This window comes from Periplaneta americana, chromosome 10 (genome assembly GCF_040183065.1).
Source record: "Periplaneta americana isolate PAMFEO1 chromosome 10, P.americana_PAMFEO1_priV1, whole genome shotgun sequence".
NCBI classification, from domain to species: Eukaryota; Metazoa; Arthropoda; class Insecta; order Blattodea; family Blattidae; genus Periplaneta; species Periplaneta americana.
In genome coordinates, this window is record NC_091126.1 from 106,137,559 (window position 1) to 106,159,606 (window position 22,048).

The 22,048-nt window shown below is 34.1% G+C and overlaps 1 protein-coding gene across 3 annotated transcripts in view; it reads left to right on the forward strand.

The window, feature by feature from the left end:
* The window catches only part of LOC138707935 (prolyl 3-hydroxylase 1-like), a 487,774-nt gene that overhangs the window by 134,189 nt on the left and 331,537 nt on the right, over nt 1-22,048 (forward strand). The window lies entirely within an intron of this gene.

The following is a 22,048-nucleotide window of genomic DNA, read 5'->3' on the forward strand; positions in this document are numbered from 1 at the left end:
CATATTCCTTATCTATGTAGGCCTACCTCCTACTCTGCTATGTTCCTCGATTTATGTTCTCTCTGCTCCATTGCTAGTTCTGTGAATTATTGTTTATTTTGTTTCATTATAATTTGCTATTTACGAGTAACTAAACTTTAATTTGTATTGTATTTTAAATTCAGTTAACTTGTAATTTGCTATTTAATTCAAAATTCTTTTACACTGCTGTTAACTTAGTTTGTGACCTGTGATTTATTTCACAAGTTCATTTACATCATTGTTAATTTTAGTTAGCATGCCATTTGCTATTTACTTCAGAAATTTATTTGTATTGCTATTTAAAACATTTAACTAAACTTCTGCTGTTAATTTTATTCAGTTTGCTATTAATTGGTACCTATTATATTTTGTTTGTAATTACGATTTATCAATTAGTATATTATTGTATAAACTTGTTATTGTAGTATTTATATTGCATGTCCAAACACTGTATCTGTGTAATAGAAAATAAACTACTACTACTACTACTACTACTACTACTAGTACTACTACTACTACTACTACTACTACTACTACTACTACTACTGATGTTGACTTCCAGGTGAAAAAAAAACTTAAATTGGCTCAACATCGTGTTGCTGATGCTGCCGCGGAACATAGTGGTACTGTTTATGCATGCCCATCGACAGATTTTATGAACAAAACATGATCTCCCATGGTTTATTCGTGGCTGGTATTGCAAAGAGAATAGTGACCAGTGACGCTAATACTTGGAGCAATATTGTACCGTTGAAGTGTGTTCAGAATCATGTTTTGAAATGTAATTAACTAATTATTGAAAATTAGATGATTGGGACTTTTCATAAAAATACGGACATTTAACAAATCATCAAAAATAAATACGGAAGGCAGGACAGATCTTCAAAATATGGACATGTCCTGCTTAATACGGATGTTTTCTAAACATGGACTTAAATGCATCGTGGGAATGGTGATAGTAAAGAGTGAAGCACTTCCCCACAATTAAGTATAACGTGTACGTATTATGCGTTATATGTTGTAATAATAATAATAATAATAATAATAATAATAATAATAATAATAATATTAATAAACGAAATAGTGTTCATTTCCATGTTTAATTTTTGTGGTATATTTTTTATATTCTTGACAGTTTGTGAAGCAGTGTTAATTTCCTTATTCCTGTATGCTGAAATTAGCGTCTGAAATATCACACAAAACATAGTATCTTAAAAGTTGTTGTGAAGGTAGGTTATGGAATAAGATTTCTTGTTTAATTCTTTGAGTTACAGCTTTTGGGTTAAACCCCGAAGTGATTAGAACAGAAATATTTCTGTCCGGGAAGCAGCGTTGCCAGATTTATGAAACTCGATTATACCAATAAAAGGCTTAAATAATTTTAGATTCTGCGAAATGATTGTACCAGGCTTGCAGAACTGGGCGCCAATTGTGGCGTTGCGTCACTCATCGGAATACGTCACTCACCCCTTCCTTCCAACCCCCGCGTCATTGACTTGGTAGGGGAGGGGATTTGTATTTAGTGTCTGTGTTATGTGATTGCGTACGGGTCACAGTGACGTCATTCAACGCTGATGGACTGTGGACGGGGAACAAACACTTTCCCCATGCTTTCCACTCCTCTCTCGCCAGTTCTGTATCTCTGGATTATACATTTTCAGTAATTGAGCTTTATTGAAGAAATTTACTTTGTATATTTACACATATTATCAGTTTAAGTTGCATATTTTGTAAATATAAATCTACCGTCTAATATTTCTTGCAACTTAAATTCCAGTTTTCATGTTTGCCAGCGCTGCTGATGTTTGCGCAATAGAGGGATTACTGTGAGAGCTAGTTTCTTGGATATTATAGTGAGCTCTCAGAGCGCTTTGAACGAAATGTCTTTCAGAGTTGTCTTCATGAAAGCAAATAAAATAAATAACGATGCGGAAATCTTAAATTTAAACATACCGATGCAGCGGAAGTTGCAGAGCTATCACTTACTTGTTCTACAATTTGTAATACGCGTTGTCTATTAATCCATAATATATATTAACGATTATACACTTAGAACAGTTAAATGTTATGTTTTATTTAACGACGTTCGCAACTGCAGAGGTTATATCAACGTCGCCGAATGTGCCGGAATTTTGTCCCGCAGGAGTTCTTTTACATGCCACTAAATCTACTGACATGAGCCTGTCGAATTTAAGCACACTTAAATGCCATCGACCTGGCCGGGGATCGAACCCGCAACCTTGGGCATAGAAACTAAGGACAGTGTTCCCATATTGACTTGCATTTCTGTTCACACAATTGTGTTTCTTTTATTTCAGTTTCCACGCAATTCTTTTTCTTCACTGATATATTGAAACCCATCATCTTCATTGTGAATTTAAAAGGTTATGTTTTATTTAACGACGCTCGCAACTGCAGAGGTTATATCAGCGTCGCCGGATGTGCCGGAATTTTGTCCCGCAGGAGTTCTTTTACATGCCAGTAAATATACTGATATGAGCCTGTCGCATTTAAGCACACTTAAATGCCATCGACCTGGCCCGGGATCGAACCCGCAACCTTGGGCATAGAAGGCCAGCGCTATACCAACTCGCCAACCGGGTCGACCATTGTGAAGTCTAGAACATGAAAATGATATCGTATTTGGATATTAGATGTAAATATGTTAGCCTAATTAATACTACATACCACATCCTATCGCACACAAGCCACAAAATAAGAAAACTTAACTATGCAATTTCAAACGTTAACATCGGAGAACTGTTTACCACACATTAAACAAAGCAACAAACGAAAAACTAGGCAAGTGAAAGTTTATTTCCTACATTATTTAATTCTAAACCATCCTAATCTGAACTATGTCCATATTCATAAATGAGGCACTCAGAAGCAAAGTGATACAAGTGACATTTAGTAAGTTTTGAGATAAGTGACTTTGAAGTTGAAACGGAAATTAAAAAATCTATTACAGGACTATGTTGCTGTAAATTTACAGTTGTATATGTTGGTACCTATATTTTTTTAACTTCTAAATATAAATTATCTATTCTAAAACAGTTTAAGTAAAATAGGGTCCTAAAGTCACTTGTATTATTTTGCCACGAAAATATTTTTGTGGAAAAGTAATATAAGTGCAAGGGTTTTCAGTATTTTTATATTATTTGAAACAAGAACAAGGACATTGCTTACAACATTGAAACATTTCTGTCTTAACAGCACTTGAGCTTTCTTATTATTATATTATAAGAAAAAATGTGTCTTTATAACCGAAAGAATCAATCAGTCAATCTTCTTAATGTATTCAGTTGTTTGCAGACAACATAAAGTCAACTATAGTCCACTGTAGTATTTTCAGTTCTTCTTTTTCATAGTAAATTAGGGGTATTTTGATCGGTCTTCATTATAAACGCCTGTTGCTTGTAGCCAGAGGTGGGGTGTAGTCAATATATACTGCAACCGATACTGATGATTTTAATTTACTTCTTTTGTGGTTTATGGATGAACAGTATAGAAGATTGTGTTCCAGATCTTCATCATGATTATTACACCACCGACAAGAAAGGTGAAATCGGTGTAGGCACAATTATGTGACAATGTGATCTGTTCTGACTCTTGTTAAAAATGTTTGAACATGTCTGGGCAAGTTTTTGTACATTTCCAGGTAATTCTGTTTCTTTTTAACGGACTGTAAAATTTTTTCTTTGTTAGAAGAGAGCCAATTGTTAATCCATAAGTTTATAAAATGAAACTTTACAGAAGTAAAGGCATTGGATAGAGATATCACTTGAAGAAGTCTTGGTTTCAAATATGTTGCCTGTTTCGCAACGTTATCGACTTTCTCGTTTCCAGGTAGACCACAATGACTAGGTATCCATTGAAATTTTATTTCCTTCTAGAGTTTTTTTAGTTCACTTAGTTGTTTCTGAATTGGAATAATTCTATGTGCGTATAGGTGTGGTACATATTTGATTATATTAAATATAGCCCCCTTGGAGTCGGTAAGTATTCAAATAAATCTTTCAGAAATTTGAGTAACACACTAAAGAGCAGCATCAATAGCTAGCAATTCAGTGTCAAGACTGGAGGAGGCTGACCAGGGTACGAAGTAATTTTCTTGATATTTTGGAATATAATACCCTGCTTCTGATGTTGCATCATCAGGGTTTAGAGATTCATCTTTATAAATTTGAAGGTAAACCTTATATGTGCTGCAGAGTAGTTCCATGGCATCTAACTTAAGAATGTATGGAGGATCATTTTTGAAATGATTTTGTGGAATTTGTAGGCAATGTTCTGGAATTATCCATTTTCATGGAGGAATTTAATTTACAACTGGAGTTTTAGCAATGAGTGTGTCTGTGATATAGACTGGTATTTCTTCTTTGTTTATTTTGTAGAAATTACATAGGATATTATCTGACAGTTTGAAGAACATCTGAGATCTGGATGAGGCTTGCAATTTTAAATGTATTTTTAGATCCTTTTTTAATACATAGTGTCTGATTGGTTGAATATTATATTCAAATTATAGGGCAACAGTTGATGTGGTTTTTGGTACTCCGAAAGAAGAGTGGTAAGAAAATTTCAAATTTTAAATGAAATTCAGCCTTAGTCGCTGTTCATTGCGTCACTAGCCACACCTAATGAAGTCACATCTCTCTGCTGAAACATCTATGTTTCTATCATGAAGTGCATCTGTAGTGTTCCTACCGCGAATATTCCTTCAACTTCCTCTTCCACGTCCTACAGTCCTTATTATAGGCCCATCCTAATGCTTCAGGTCATCAAAGAAAGAGTGGTGTATGAGTGGGATGAATTTCATTAGCTATTGCAAGTTGCTCCACTTAGCAAAAGTTATCCTTATTGGATCACTGTATAGTTGGTCCAGCTCAATGTGTGCAGGCCTTCCACGAAGATGTTTCGAATATGTAACCTATTACCTCTCTCCATTATGGCAAATGAATTAGTCATACAGAGAAGAAACGCAACAACAATATGTAAACAACGCACTTGTATTAGTTTGCCTCTCAATCAAAACTCTGTATGCATTGTAATACAAGTGTGAGGCCAACATGGAGCAGCACTGACTGGAACTGCACTTATATTACTTTTTCTCTGAACAGAAGTGACGTTAAAGATTTAGAATATATACTTATCTCACTTTAAAAAAAATGTCACTTATATTGCTTTGCTTCTGAGTGCCTCATATATTTTTATCATCACAATTACGGTAATTTGATCTTGTTTCTTTACTTTCACTATCAGGTTTCGTTAAATGTTTTATTGATTTTGAAAAAATCGCTCTGCATCAATATTTTATTTATATGTTTTCTTTTTCACGGTAATGTTTTGATATACTTAGGCATATACTTTTCAAATTATTTGTCGGAATTCTCTTAAACATGGGAATTACCAGAAGTTTGGAACAAACTAGATATGCTGAATATTTATAATCGTGTTACCTAGTAACCAGCGAAAAACTTACACTTCTGAAAGGCAGTGAGAATCTTTCAATATAGTGTTATGATTTCTACCCTATTCTGACACCGGCAGTTATTTTTGTGAAATTATTGGAAAGGTACAAAATATGAAGGCCAAGGGACAATAATTCTTTCAACAATTCTAGCAAACAATCTGACTTGCATAGTATAATATGCTACTCACTGTTGTAAGTTCATTATTTCGTAGACCGCAAGGGTTTAGGTTCAGGAAATTTCCAATTCTGCGGAATTTTTAGTAAGATAATGTTTTTGAATATCATAAAATGAAATTATGCTTGATTTTGACATTATGATAACATCTAAGTCCTAGATGCTAATTCAATGACAATTATGTTAGATGTAGCACCAGGATACCATGTATTGTGGGTCCCTATCACCGCGGTATGGCGCGTCCTCAGGTTGCTGATAGAGGAGACGGCCTCCAGATATGGAGGGTATCTGCGAATATATTGAATAAGCAGTCGTGGACAGCCGATAAGGAGTGGCCCTCCAGCTTGGAGGTTGGGCGAAGAGGTAACAACCCATCACCATAAAAACAGCATGTTACGAAACCAAACAATAAGCCTCGGAATGAGACTGATTCTCCGGCACGACCACAGCAAAGAAATGACGTGAATATGTTATGATAAGATCCAAAAACGATTAGGGAAAACACGGAAATTCTACGTGAAGCAAGTAAGGCGATAGTTTGGAAGTAAATCCCGAAAAGACAAGGTATATGATAATGTCTCGTGACCAGAATATTGTACGAAATGAAACTATAAAAATTGGAGATTTATTCTTCGAAAAGGTGGAAAAATTCAAATATCTTGGAGCAAAAGTAACATATATAAATGACACTTGGGAGGGAATTAAACGCAGAATAAATATGGGAAATGCCTGTTATTATTCGGTTGAGAAGCTTTTGTCATCTAGTCTGCTGTCAAAATATCTTAAAATTAGAATTTATAAAACAGTTATATTACCGGTTGTTATGTATGATTGTGAAACTTGGATTCTCACTTTGAGAGAGGAACAGAGATTAAAAGTAATTGAGAATAAGGTTCTTAGGAAAATATTTGGGGCTAAGAGGGATGAAGCTACAGGAGAATGGAAAAAGTTACACAACGCATAACTGCATGCATTGTTTTATTCACCTGACATAATTAGGAACATTAAATCCAGACGTTTGAGATGGTGAGGGCAAGTAGCAAGTATGGGCGAATCCAGAAATGCATATAGAATGTTATTTTGGTGACCGGAGGGAAAAAGACTTTTGGGGAGGCCGAGACGTAGATGGGAGAGTAATATTAAAATGGATTTGAGGGCTGTGGAATATGATGGTAGGGACTGGATTAATCTTGCTCAGGATAGGGACCGATGTCGGGCTTATGTGAGGTTGGCAATGAACCTCCGGGTTCCTTAAAAGCCATTTGTAAGTATCCTAAGTAAGTAACACCACGATGCTAAGTGTGGCAACACTGCCAGGAAGAGAATGAATACAGTAGTGTAAGTGGGTCTAAACTGCATGATTTATTGTCCAAGAAGAAAAGAATTTTGAAGAAAAGGAGGACCGTTTTAACAAAACTCAACAAATGCCATTTTTTTCGAAATGCGGGTTTCGACGGATTCTGGTCAATTGCAATGAGAGGAAAATGATGCAGTGCTCATAATATCATAAAAGTCAACATTTTCCGTTGAAAAGAGTGCCTCAATGTAGAGAGTTTTCACAAAACTCAACATCTCCAGTTCTTGAATTTTCACAAAACTCATCATATCCTCTAACTAAACATTTCACAAGCTACAATATTTTACAACAATGTAATACATTTGCATTTTGACAACAGTAACACATTTCGGATCTCCTGCGTTTCCTGCGTTAATTCAGTATAAATCTGGCCGCTGTTGTAAGTGCACATATTGTGAGTAGTGTTGAAAATTGGATAAGAACCCTGAGTATTCAAAATCCGTTCAAGCTACTGAAAGGGATAGGAAGGGTAGAAACAGCCTACGTTAATCTAAGAGTAAGAAATATACAGTTGCGCCTAAAAATAATGACATTCATCCAAACTAGACTGTAATCATTGAGAACAAGGGAAAAAGGAAAACGTGCTGCAGGTTCGTTCTGCTTAAATAATCTAGTTAATTTTAGAGACAATTTATACAGAAATAGCACAAAAGTTCAACAGGATAAATTTTTGCTAAGACATATGAAAGTTGATCTACCTAAACGGCGTAAAAGGATTTCAAGAAGCTAAAAAGAATTGTGTTTATTTCATATTTCGTAAGAGGTGAAAATGGAGAAGATTTCCCAGTAGGCCTATGTGTTGCTACGTTTAGAAAAGTGGCAGGTATGTTATTACGACATTTAAGGATTACATAGGTAATTTAGAAAAATCCTGAAATTTAACTCTTAGATTGTTTTCATATTCTTGTGGGTCTCAAAATAAAAATTGTATAATGATTGCTATGCTTGTTGGTTATCTGGAAAGCTCTTAAGTTTTTAAAGAAATTAAACATTTCTTTCCTACCCTTGGAAAGGTATATGCCTCCGGACACTGTGTTTCGATTGATAGAGAAAGAGCTGAGAATATATGAATACATCACATTGCCATCAGATTATTATGAAATTATGGCAATGTTTGGAGAATACATGAATACATCACATTGCCATCAGAGTATTATGACATTATGGCAATGTTTGGGGACGTAAAACTTTTGGTTTATGATTTAAAATCGATGACCAAAATATTGTAAAAGCCAAATTGCCATTTAAAATGTCAGAAATGAAGGTACTTACGTATCAAAAAACTTGTAAGAATCATGTAAAGTGTTATGTACAAAATATATTTCTAGACTGGGATGGCAAAACATGATATGTGCACTTTTCATAATTTTACAGGAGAGCAATTTTAAACATTTGGGTTAAATTTAAAAATACTTGGAATTAATATTGGAAACTAAGACAGTAGTATTTTAATAGATAATTTACTCGATATGATGAATTTAAATTTGGATTTGATATTTTTTTCAATCGACACTTTGAAATTTGAAATTTTCCGACATATCATCTTTTGCCCAATTATTTTAATGTAAATAAAAGAGACAAATCAGAAAGTGGCAAAACTTTAAATTTTACATAACATATTATAGACTATGCAAATTAAGCTTTCAGGAATAACTACCTGTAAAGTTAATTTGAATAATTTCGAGGGAAAAATTGTTCATATTATAGACTATTTCCTTCATCAACTCTGCGGAAAGGCACGATGTTTTTAGATGATGATGATGATGATGATTATTATTATTATTATTATTAATTGATTAATGGATTTGAGGGAGGTGGGATATGATGGTAGAGACTGGATTAATCTTGCTCAGAATAGGGACCGATGGCGGGATTTTGTGAGGGCAGCGATGAACCTCCGGGTTCCTTTAAAGCCAGTAAGTATTATTACTTGAAACAACTGTAATCGTAATATTAAATAAAATGTTTTTTTAGTGCACAAGAAATTAACTCAGAACTATATTAATTATTACTTTAAAGAAAAACGTTTTTGTTTAGTGAACAAGGCAGGAGTTGAATTACAATCACCTACAGTTTTTCACTATTTCTGGTTTGTTTCCACTGGTCACTGTCCTCTGATATTTCACCATCAAGTACAGCTGCACTATGTGAAGTTCTCAGTTATCTGTAGGGATCATAGCAATCTCACCAATACGAGTAGGAGTCAGTGAGGCCCAGCAAGTCCCTTTACAGTTTCTAACTACGTTTTCGAGTTAAGTGGCTTTCATGTTTTCGATATAGCCTATGTTAGTAAATTGTTTTATGACGGTAATACTGTAGTTTCTCTCCTCACTGTTTTTAGTTTTCGGATCATACTTTCCTCTACTGTCAGATATAATAAATACACATGGAGAAACCTTCTTCTTGTGTATAAGATTATTAATCTGACATAATTATAGGCCATGAATATGTGAAAACATTTTTTTTAACAATTGAATTGTTTCATCCCCTGCAATTTGTCAATGAATAATTTACAATAATTTTTCATGTATGCTGGATAATATTTTGTCCTCTGTTTTTCCTTTACCTTTATTTTGGATGATACTAAGTTTTGAAAGTATTTTTCAGATTTCTTTAAAATTCTTAAGATGAGTTTGTTTTTCTTGAGAAAGTGATGTATGGCACATTTTTCTACAGTATTAAACCAGAGGTCTAAATGTTAATGTTATGCTTTATTTAACGACGCACCCAACTACCGAGGTTATATCAGTGTCGCTGGTGTGCAGGAATTTTGTCCCGCAGCAGTTCTTTTACATGCCAGTAAATCTACTGACATGAGCTTGTCGCATTTAAGCACACTTAAATGCCATCGACCTGGCCCAGGATCGAACCCGCAACCTCGGGCATAGAAAGCAAGCACTATACCAACTGCGCCAATCAGGCCGACCAGATGTCTAAAAATTTTAGCAGGAACTATTTCATCTTTTCTCGTAGTATACCCCGTCCCACATTCCTTCTTAATTTTCTCTTCTTCTGTCTTTGAATGCTTTATTTGTTTTACTCTCTTACTTTCTTATAAAATCTATTGGATCTTCTTTTGTCATCATTCTGCCCTTGAGTTTCTTCATTTACTGTAGAATTGATTGTATCTTCTCCTGTTATTATCACCTGTTTTTGAGTTTCTTCATTTCCTCTAAAATTGATTTAATCTCCTCTTGTCAATATTATACTCTGTTTCTCAGTGTATTCAATCCCTGTTGAATTGATTGGATCTTCTTTTGTTGTTATTATCTGTCTCTGTTTCCTCACTATCCATTATCTACAATGTTTGAGGATTTACATCGGAAATATTTTGCTCATTATAGCTTTCACGTGTACCATATGTTGATAATAAATTAAAATTCCCCCCTTTTTCACATATAAAATTTCCAGGGCTTCAGCCACTATCAGCAATTGAATCACATTCGTCACTTTCATCATTTATGAAAAACACTTCAAATATATCAAATTCTATACCTGCAAATGCATTATTAATTAATTTCGAACTGTGATTTTCTTCGTATTTTCTTCCAAATTCATAAAATTATATTCTTGCTTACTTATAGTAATCTCCATCTCTGTCTTTCCATAATGTTTCCTCCTAAGTCCATAACAGTTTTTTTTATATATGTTGTGACCTCCATCCTTCTAATTCATATCCATTATTAAAATTTTACTACACTGAGATGAGAAGGAAGCACATAACTATAGTATTCCTGCTCTAGTTACATTACTTCACACTTGTTCAGGGCTTTGTGTATCATTAAAGAGCCTCTCCTTTGAAATTTCAAACCTGAATATAACATCAAAACATTTTGCCCACATAAGACACTATTGATTCTCGCCATAAACTAGTGTAATTATTTAAACTGTATAACAAATTAAAATTTCAAACAGTTGTTAATCATTATATTGCACTGATGAGAGTGCCAATACACACGTTTTAACTTGGAAAGTTTCCGGAATAGCAGATGGCAAAACATGTCATGTCAACAATGTTTGCCACCTTAGAAAATTCTAAGACCAAACTTGATATGTACACTTATCAAATTCTGCCACCTCACAAAATTGAAAGATTTCACATATCATGAAGTGACTGGACTTAATATTACGGTAATTATTCACCTTAGATATATCATGCTTTGCCGGTATATAGATCTTCATGAAACCTACCAACTGAGCTGAAAAACAGAAAATGGCCAAAAAGTGACATATAATGTTTTGCCATCCCAGTCTAGATTTTTCTACACCAACAGAACTACAAGTGTTTAAACCAAAAGGACAAGTGCTTCTGTAATGTCTAAAGCACCTGACCTTTCAGTGGTGAATCATGCCAGCAAAAACAAAGCTAATGTCGTGAGAAAGTTAATGAGTTGCTTCCATAATGATAATTCGGAAGAGAGCAAGGTATTTTATGACAAAGTTTTAAAGGGATTTGCCATATATTCTGACAGTAGAATGGATTATAATGAACGATTGCACTGAGATTATTCTGCACGATTTTGATTTTCAGTGATTTGTGTACTGTATTGCACAATTAAAAATATTCAATTCATGCAAATACAGAGTTCTTGTAAATCAATAACATAATTTTGAAAAAAAGAAAAAAAGGCTTGAAAATAAGTTTCAGTGTGTTCAATTAACTGTTTTTTTTTAATTCAGCAGTACTTAAGCATTATTTTAAAATACGTATTAACAATTTTGATGAGGATTTTACCACCTGGGAATGAAAAATAATTAAACATTTTAAGGTATGTGCATTTAAAAAAGTGGATATGCTGATTTTTGTGAAATTCTTAACTTTTGTCATATTTTTTCTAAATAAATAAGGTAAAAATAATAGTTACACTTTATATCAATTAATGCATCTCTGAAAGAGGAACAATGTCTATTTTTTTCAGAATTACATATCAAAAGTCTGAGAATAAACTAAAAAAAAACGTTTCCTGTAAAATTTTTGAAGTGGCGTTTGTTCAGTTTTGTGAAAACGGTCCTCATGAGGGCTGTGGAATATGATGGTAGGGACTGGATTAATCTTGCTCAGGATAGGGACCGATGGCGGGCTTATGTGAGGTTGGCAATGAACCTCCGGGTTCCTTAAAAACCATTTGTAAGTAGCCTAAATAAGTAACACCACGATGCTAGGTGTGGCAACACTGCCAGGAAGAGAATGAATACAGTACTGTAAGTGGGTCTAAACTGCATGCATTTTTGTTCAAGAAGAAAATAATTTTGAAGAAAAGTCAACATGGATCGATTGAAAAGGGGTTGGCAGCTATTACATAATATGTAACAAGAGAAATTAAATATTAGTACTGTTTATGAACGAAAATTAGCAATAAGAAACGTGATCTGTTGAAATCTAATTTTAATAGGTTTGGAGCCTTTACCTAGCAAACTGATATTGACACGACGTAAGTACAGTTTTAAAAATCTATAAATCCGATTCGGATATATACTAGCGTAACAAAGTTTTAAAATTAATAATCCGTGAATTACCTAAGTTCACAATATTTTTCATTTCACAGATAACATTAAAATCTGAACGACTTCTAAGGTATGTTGTCTTATACTTTGACAACGATTGTAATGAATTTTGAGACTTCCTACATGACTTAAACCTATAAGTGCTTTGTAATGAAATAATGTACAAAAATAACTACTGAAAATAATACATCATATGCTTCTAATTGAGGTTCTGGCTGATATGTACTCGTACATCTAATTATCAGGCACTACATCTCACTTGACGATAAATGTCAGAGAAAGAACAATTGTTATATATATATATATATATATATATATATATATATATATCTGAAGTCTGATTGTGTAATATGTATTTTGCCAGCGATGTATGCAATGGAGGGGGAAAGAAACTGGTCACCCTACACCACTATCTCCTAGTTGCCTCGTGAGTCATGCCTTGTTGATGTCACTTGTGGGGTCCAGACCTGTCTTCGGACAGTTGACTAAATAACGACATACTTTTTAAAATTAAATTGTTAATATAATCAGAAATTTTAACATGTAACAAAATATTATATGTTCTGAAGATACCGATATACAAATAGTCGAAAACGTTTTTCAAATAAATATTATACAGAATGTCCCTTTTATCTTGTGCACCTATTATAACTTTTTTGTTTGGATAGGTATTGGAATTTTTGCTTTTGAGCGTTATGTCAGAACGAGAGACTAACATAAGTGTGGAAATTTGGTCCTTGTAACTACATTATGGTACAAGAAACACGTGACGTCATCAGTTTTTCAAATAGCACTACATACATTAATCATGTTATATTGATTACACACATTAAGACGAGTTCAACATGTATCAAAATGTCAACTTCCTAATCAATAACAACAAAACGAAACAAAAACGTACCTCTAATGTGATAATGTTATGCTTTGAGAGTCACAGAAGATGTTCCAAATGGTGACTATTCACATTAACGCACATTCGAAGACATTCCCCGAAAGACCGTAAGACTGCCTGGCATTATTATGCTCGCTGAATGGACACACAAGCCTGTCGAATGCGTTCCTGCATGTCGTCTGGTGTTGTCAGATTATTCTGGTAGACACTGTCCTTTACAGTTCCTCACAGAAATAAGTCGAGTGGCGACAGGTCCGGAGAACGTGCAGACCAGTGTACGTGGATTGTGGCGTCGACAGTTGTTTTGGTTTGTTTACATGTTAAACACCAAATACACAACACAAGACATGTACGGACGTCAGTCGTCTTTCGTTTTGTGTAAGTTAATGCACAAGATGAATGGGACACTATAACAAACGAGACATTCTGATGGCATTCTTTTTGCATTTTGTTGTTGTTATTGATTGGGAAGGTGACATTGTGATTCATTTTTGAACTCGTCTTAATATGTGTAGTCAATGTAACATGATTAAAGTATGTAGTGTTATTTGAAAAATTGATGATGCCACGTGTATCTTGTACCATAATGTAGTTACATTATGGCACAAATCTCTACACTCATGTTAGCCCCTCGTTGTAACATAACTCTCAAGAACAAACATTCCAATACCTATCCAAACAATAAAGTTATAATAGCTGCACAAGATAAATGGGACACTCTGTATTTTATTCGCAAGTTATTAGACGGAATTGGTTAATGCATACATATGAGTCATTCCATGTCAAATCGAACACCTACGAAACATGACAACTTAGTATTTGCTCCAATTTTTTATATTTATTCTATTGATTAAATTAAATAACCCATGTATATTTTTTTCGGGCTGACACAATTATTTAGTCATTTATTAAATGTTACTTTTTCCGTAAATTAGGATGCAATGTATTATGAAAATGGTTATACTGAAGATTCTATAAACCGTAGAAATTTCGTATTGTTATCATTTTAAAGTGCAATAATTGCAATATTATTTACTAATTTTTAGTGTTCAATCAAAATATAAAATGGGCCCCTTTTAAGGGGTTATATTTTTAAAATACATTTTTATATATCAGGGACTTGCTTCTAAAAAGGGGGAAACACCATTATATTCTTTGAAATGTTTTACGTAGAACTGCGTTGGTTTTAGAATGCTATTCGAATGAGAAGTCGCTGGGCAAATAATTTACTGATGGTGTGTTCGGGTCGGAAGGGTCGGATTGAGTGAGACCGCGCGCCGGAGCATGCAGCTGCGATAGCAGCAGCGGGAATGAGTAATACATTATCAGTGGTGCGGTGTTACTTTACGTAAATAAACAGGTAACTTCTAATTCTAAAAGCACGTAATGTCCCTTCAACACTTAGCAGTTTCCCTTTAATTTATCTAAAAATAATTCCTAAGTCTTTCGGAGTAGGTATCGTGTTATGTTGTGTGCATGTCAAATCAAACACCTGTATACGAAACGTGACCATTTAGTATATGCTTAAATCTTCTAAAATATGTTGTGCAGATCAAAATAAGAGATCTGTAATTTTTTCTGGGATCATACTTTAATATTTTTCTATTTATACTCTTTTAATTATATGACAAATTCATGCACGACACAGTATGAAAATGCTCATTGGTAAGATTCTCTGCATCATAGACGTTGAGTGTTGGTGTCATTTGAAATGGGAACAAATGGAATATCATATTAATCGATTTATTGATGGGGTTGTTTTAGAGGGTCACTTTTTAAACAATTATTTTTATAACAGCTTATCGGTACTTTAAAAATGCAAAAAGAAAGTATAATCCATTATATTTTACGTAGAACTACGCTGATTTCAGGTTGCTTTCGAGTAAGAAATAACTTTAAATATAATATATTGAAGATGTGTGAGAGCTTAGTGATGATTTAGAATCGCCAATAAAGAAGACAAAATTATCTAAAAAAATATCCAAAACAAAAAAAAATGCAGAAAGTTACAGATACACTTAAACATAAAATATTTCATATCACAGAAGACACAACTTCAGTTGAAAATTCAAATAATTCCGATATAATACAGAAATTGATAAACTTCTTTTATGAAACAGACGACAGAAATCTCAAAATACATATATTAACCATTTTTTAAACTTGGTACTACAATAAAATTCAACAACATTTTAATGTCACCACTCACATGATATGAATTTCTAAACAATTAGGAGCGGAAAAGTCGATATTGGCTACTCCTAATCCTAAATCGGGAAAAAGTTTGGGAACATTTATAGTAGAGAAGGTTGTTCAATTTTATAATTCTGATGATGTGAGGAGGATTATGGCTGGCAAAAAGAATTGTGTTTTAGTTAAAGAAGATGGAAAGACAGTTCACAAACAGAAAAGATTAATACAGTACTATGTAATCTTAAGAAAACTTACCAGTCTTTCAAAGAGCAATATCCGAATATCAAAATAGGATTTTCAAACATTTTCAAACTCAGACCAAAGGAATGTGTACTCCCTGGAATAAGTGGCACGCACTCAGTTTGTGTCTATGTTCATCATGAAAATGTTAAATTAATGCTTGATGGAATTAATATTATTTATAATATTCCTTTTAAATTTTTAACATTAGCGAATATAAATAACTTAGCTATATTTTCTACTCAAGGTACCAACAAGCAAAAGTGGTACGAGGTATCTTACAACTTCATTCTTTTGTTCCACTGACACAATCTCAGGCCATAATAAAGAACTATTCACTTCAAAGTGAGAGTAAAGGCACCGTGCATGGGTCTGGAAATCGTACTGGTGGCGCCGCGCAGTGTCTCAATTTCTAATTAACTACAGGCTCGCAGTCATTCACTAATCATGTGTGAAATAGAAATTACATGCAGCTTTCTTCCGATAAAAAGTTTTAATATTAGTAAGAATGAATTCATTCATAGTGTTCTTTCACTGCAAACCCAGCAATCTCCAGTATTTAATTATTTAATATACGCAGTGGAAAGCTCAGTACTGCTAGAAGGGTGTAAAAATGTAACTACAGAGTTCCTGTAATATCAGTGTAGTTGTTTGATATTCAAATCAGATTTCAGACCATTGAATGAGGGAGAACAGTCATATTACGAAAACAATGATATACTTATATTGGATGTCATAATTTATATGTGTATAATGTCGCTATAAATTACGTATTTTAATGTGATTTAATTCTAAAAGTAGTCTTAATTACACTTCCTGAATAATGGGCGACTGCAAATTCTCTATAACACAACACATATGAACAATATAATCACATACTACCTCTGAGTGAGGTTCTGGCTGATATTTACATCTATTTTTATCAGGCAGTACATCTCACTTGACGATATGTGTCAGAGGAAGTACAATCGTTTGTATGCATCTAAAGTCTGATTAGTGTAATATGCAGCTAGTCGGCGATGTATGCATTGAAGGGGAAAAGGAACTGGCCAACCTACCCCATGATCTTCTGGCCTTGTTGCCTCATAAGTGGTGCCTTGTTCTTATCACTTGTGACGTTCAGACTTGTCTTCGGACAGTTGACTAAACAACAACATACGGAAGCAGTTCAATTGATAGTTTGTGTAAAATGTTTTATATACTGTATATAAATTCGCTAAATGCAACTTTCGACATGAATTCGAACACTGGCAACGCTGTGAGTAGTTTAGACTTCTTCTGCTGTCAGTTTGACATCATACAGAGTAACAACAATGACCCCTTTATCGGAGAGGTTTGTTTTCATTCCGGGAAAACCTGACTTCTTCACCACCGTCTATCAAAGTCAATAATCCGCAATCAGTTGTTATGAATGTGTCATTCGATCTGCCACCGTAGCATTTATATTTCAAGGCCACCATCTGATCCACGTTGGTTGGCTGTTCCACTTTACTTCAGTACAATTTTATTAATTGTCATTCTGCATTTTGGGTAGTCTACTTTCTTTTCAATATTGCGGGCATTGTTTCCTGAGTACTTTCTCTGCTAGGCCAAAACCCAAAATTACAGTAACTACTGTGGATGTTAAGAACATTAAAGTGGTGGTAAAATACATTATTATTATTATTATTATTATTATTATTATTATTATTATTATTATTATTATTATTATTATTGTACAATGAACTCCGAACATCACCCTCATAGCAGAATACGACAATCCAGTTTTCATTTGAATTTTTAAATATGAGTAGACGATTTTCTTTAATAATCTTACTGTACGATTGTGTCCCAATTGACAGCAATTTTGACAATATAGCCTATTCAAAATCACAAATGTCACTTCCATTACGTCTGGTACTTGTCTCATCTTTTATTGAAGATTAACCTCGGAAACCTTGCATTTCATTAAAATATAATTTGTTCCTGAACTCTTGTCATAACATTTCTTCTGTGATTTCAGTTCTGCATGTAATGGAATAGACACTTGAGCAGACAATTCACACAATTCAATTGTGAAAAAAAAAAACAAAATCACTAAGAATGGTTTCATTGTATGACTACTTCATTATTCGAAATAACACTTGTTGTGCATTCACCTTCCATAATACTTAAATATTAATCTTTTCTTCTTCTTTTTGCGTGTCTTTCGGACCTTTCCGGAGCTAGCTCAGATGAGGCAGCCTTTTTCTTATAATCATTTGGAAAAACAGTGAGAACGGTATGCTAGTTTTGGGGTGTTCTGATCTCGTTTCCCAATAAAATGAATTCTGCAAGTTCTTATTGCGAATGTTGGTTCCCAAGGTGAACCATCAGCACATGAAATCAAGAATTAAATATCGATATGAATACATTTAAAAATAAATATATTATTAATTATTATTGCTAACATTATATATAATATATATGTAAAGAACTCAGCAATTATGTACTATGTTCTTACTTTTAAATATAATAACACATACAGCATTGACAATGAAATTATAAATTCCTGTCGTTGATAACTTAATGATTATATATAAACCTAATATAATATATACATTCTATTCTTACATTACTATATGTATAATAATACTATCATTACAAGCAGTGTAGCGTTATTTACTTTCGTCTACGTACTGCTTGGATCCACAATTAGCGTCGTTCCGCTTCAGTTTTCTGTTTTGGGAATGAATAAAAACAATATCGGTTGGTGTGTTCCTATAAGCATTGCTGCATCCAAGTACACAGCAATTTGCGTTACCTTTCCGCTTTTTAGGATCATCCATATTTCCAATCGTTTAACCTGAGAAGTTATGTATGTTCTTACGCTTCAAGCACAACTCTATCGCTGCTGTCCTGCAGTTAGTAACAACAGTCGCCACCAGAGGAGCTTGCACGGTGCCTAAAGTAGTGGACATTAAATACAGGGACATCATTTTATTTTTACTTCAATTTTTATTGTACCTGAGTTTTTGAATGTACTTCACTCCCACCCCTTCTACTAGTAAACTTCCAACCGTTCTACACACAGAACAACCAAGACCGCGTAAGCAGTACTGACTTAGTGAGCACAGTACGTTCCAGAAATATGTTCGCGTTTTCCAGTGACGAAAGAGCTTTCAATATTGAATATTTTCGCACAGGTATTGTCGTCCGTTTGCCTACGTCGCATCCCGGTTTCCCCCACCTGCTTCTGTTCGCCCCTCTGTAAACTCTAGAATAAAATAACTTAAATAAAAGGGCCTCGTTAAGTAATTAACTGTCACGTGATCCCCCCCTTTCTACGACCCTGCAACAAAACCACTTGAACGGACAGTAGATAGCATTTCTGAGTAATTTAATCTTTTCGGATCGGGCAGAAGTGAAGATTAAATTTACAGTACGTAAGGTACTCTTTTATAGAGTAGGTATAGAATTATTTCAACATGAGTTACTCGTACGAATAACGAAACTGGTAATTGGAATTAGGTGCAATAGTCTATAGTACGATAATGTGCACAAAAGAACTGAAGCCTGTATCGAAATGAACGGCCACCATTTTCAAAAATGTGTTTAAATATCCATATTATGATTATTTTTCAATTTAACTTCATTCTCTATATTGTACGCTAATGTGCTGTAGCAGTACAATATACACTGCATAATGAGTACGTCTGAATGGATAGCTCAATTCGTGAGTAAAAACATTTACTGTTAATACAGTACTGTATTTTGATTAAACAAAAACCTAATGAAAATTATCAAACTCAAAATTGCGATATTTCGTAGTTTACATAAATGGATGAACTACTTTTCCTCCCTCCTATACCTAGTAAAGTGATTTATATTTTACGCCAGTATCATCGAACTCCAGTCTTGGAAAGGGGAGCAAGCGGTGTTTCCGGTTCTAAATCTTTAATCCAAAGATATAGCCAGGTTAATATTAAAAATGTTAGTAAAAATAAAATGATGTCGCTGTAGAATTGGTTGTAGGTGATTAGTTTTAAAAGTGCAGTGTGTGTAAACTGTAGTTATCATTCTTACAAGTGTATATTTCACAAAAACAATATTTATATCCCATACTATATTACATAAATTACGTGAAAGAGTGATATTCTGACCGTAGAACAGTGTAAAGTGGTCACATGACTCTCATCCAGAGCTGCACTTGCACATCATCTTGCAACAGTACTTATGCAGCCCGCGCACTCAAGACGCGCAGCTTGGTGAATCATTTAATTATTCTTCAATGGCTCAGATTAGCATTCTGATTTTTTTAAGGGTGGTTAAAATAATTTCAAGGTATTTAAGGATTTTTTCTGTAATTTTAAAGTAAGTCGCTGCCATTAAAACATATTTTTATGTGTTTAAATGTTTTTTAAAACAAAGTTACCAACGTTATATTTTTATATTATAATTCGAAGAACAAAGTATGCACTGTCACCTTCAAATTGAGACAAAGAGCAAATCTCTTTGATGATTATTAATGGAGATAATCACGTTTAACAATAACGATGCGCAAACTGTTTCAGAATCTTTGATAACACATATCTACTACAATAATCGATATAGACAACAATTATAAAACACGTATTTATTTTTTCAATCCATAGGATGTGCTAAACTTGTTTTATCTAAATCAGAGACATGAAAGTCAATTCGAGGTTATATTTGTGCGATTTGACGTGGAATGACTCATATGTGAATAAAAATAAGCAATTTTATCTTACCAGAAGCATAAAAATGAATTTGAAAATGTCAACATATCTACCTGTACAGGAAATATTCTATTGCAGTAAACTTTGAAACTTACAACGTCCAAAATAATATTACATAATTTTACATCTACCACAAAAGAAAAATTAATCGTGGTCCAAACTGACGTTCGCATTTTTGAAACTGCTGTATTATACAACCCAACTTCCTGATGCAGTAAAGAATCTCCATGTACAGTTTTCAAAAGAAAAAGTGGCCGCTCTCTTGAAACAAAGTTCCTTTCGGGTATCTTCGCTACAATTCGGAGACAGGCGATGTTACATGTTGTTGGACCACTTTGTCTGATATCTACAGTTATAATTGAAGTATCCTGTGTGTTGTTCGATAGCGTAATGGTGGCGCCGGACTCTTATTCGTGAGGTCCTGCGTTCGAATACAACCTCGTGCTTTTTATGCTCTTTTTTGTTTTGTTTTTAAGAGAGAGAGACAAAATGTACATAATTGCTCCTTTTTCTTTTACGATTATTTTAGTAATTAACATCAGGTTGATTAATATGTTATGCCATGACTTTATCATTATGACATTGTGGCTGCAAAAGGAAAAAAAAAAATTATTCTCAATAAAAATATCTTTCGTGGCATAAACAAAACAAATTTACTGGCGTCGGCCTTAGAACATTCAAACAATTTAGCGTTCAAAAAAGAAAACAAAAAGCCACAATTCAATATTTAATCTATCTTCCCCTTATCTCGATCAGCTTGCAGTCGAGTGGGCATGGAATCGACTAGTCTTTGCAAATAGCGACTGTTCTTAGACACGATATTCCAGGCATTCTGAACATACATACATAAGTGTTCTCCCCATGGGCAGGTCTTTCATTGCAAACCCAGCATTCGCCGATCATTACTCTTTTCTGCCTTCCTCTTAGTCTCCGCATATGATCCACATATCCTAATGTCGTCTATTATACTTTTCAACCAGAGACCCAACCAATTCCTTTTTCTCTTTCTAATCAGTTTCAGCATCATTCTTTCTTCACCCACTTTTTCAAACACAACTTTATTTCTTATTCTGTCTGTCCACTTCACACGCTCCGTTCTTCTCCACATCCACATTTCAAATGCTTCAATTCATTTGCCTTCATTTCGTCGTAATGTCCATGTTCCTTCCCCCATACAATGCCACACTCCACACAAAGCACTTCACTAGTCTCTTCCTTAGTTCTTTTTCCAGAGGTCCGCAGAAGATCCTTTTTCTTCTTCTATTAAAAGCTTCCTCTGTTCATGTTTGCAGTTTTTTCTTGGGAAGGATAAATGCGGTAACTTCCCGTTGCATTCCGCACACCACTGTCTCTTTCGCATCTTATTAGATTCCAGGGGGCCCAAGCGTGGAGATGAGGAGAGTGGATTTGACTAATTGGGCCCTCCGGACTTCACCGAAAGTCACCGCAAGGGTTAAATATTAGTTCTATC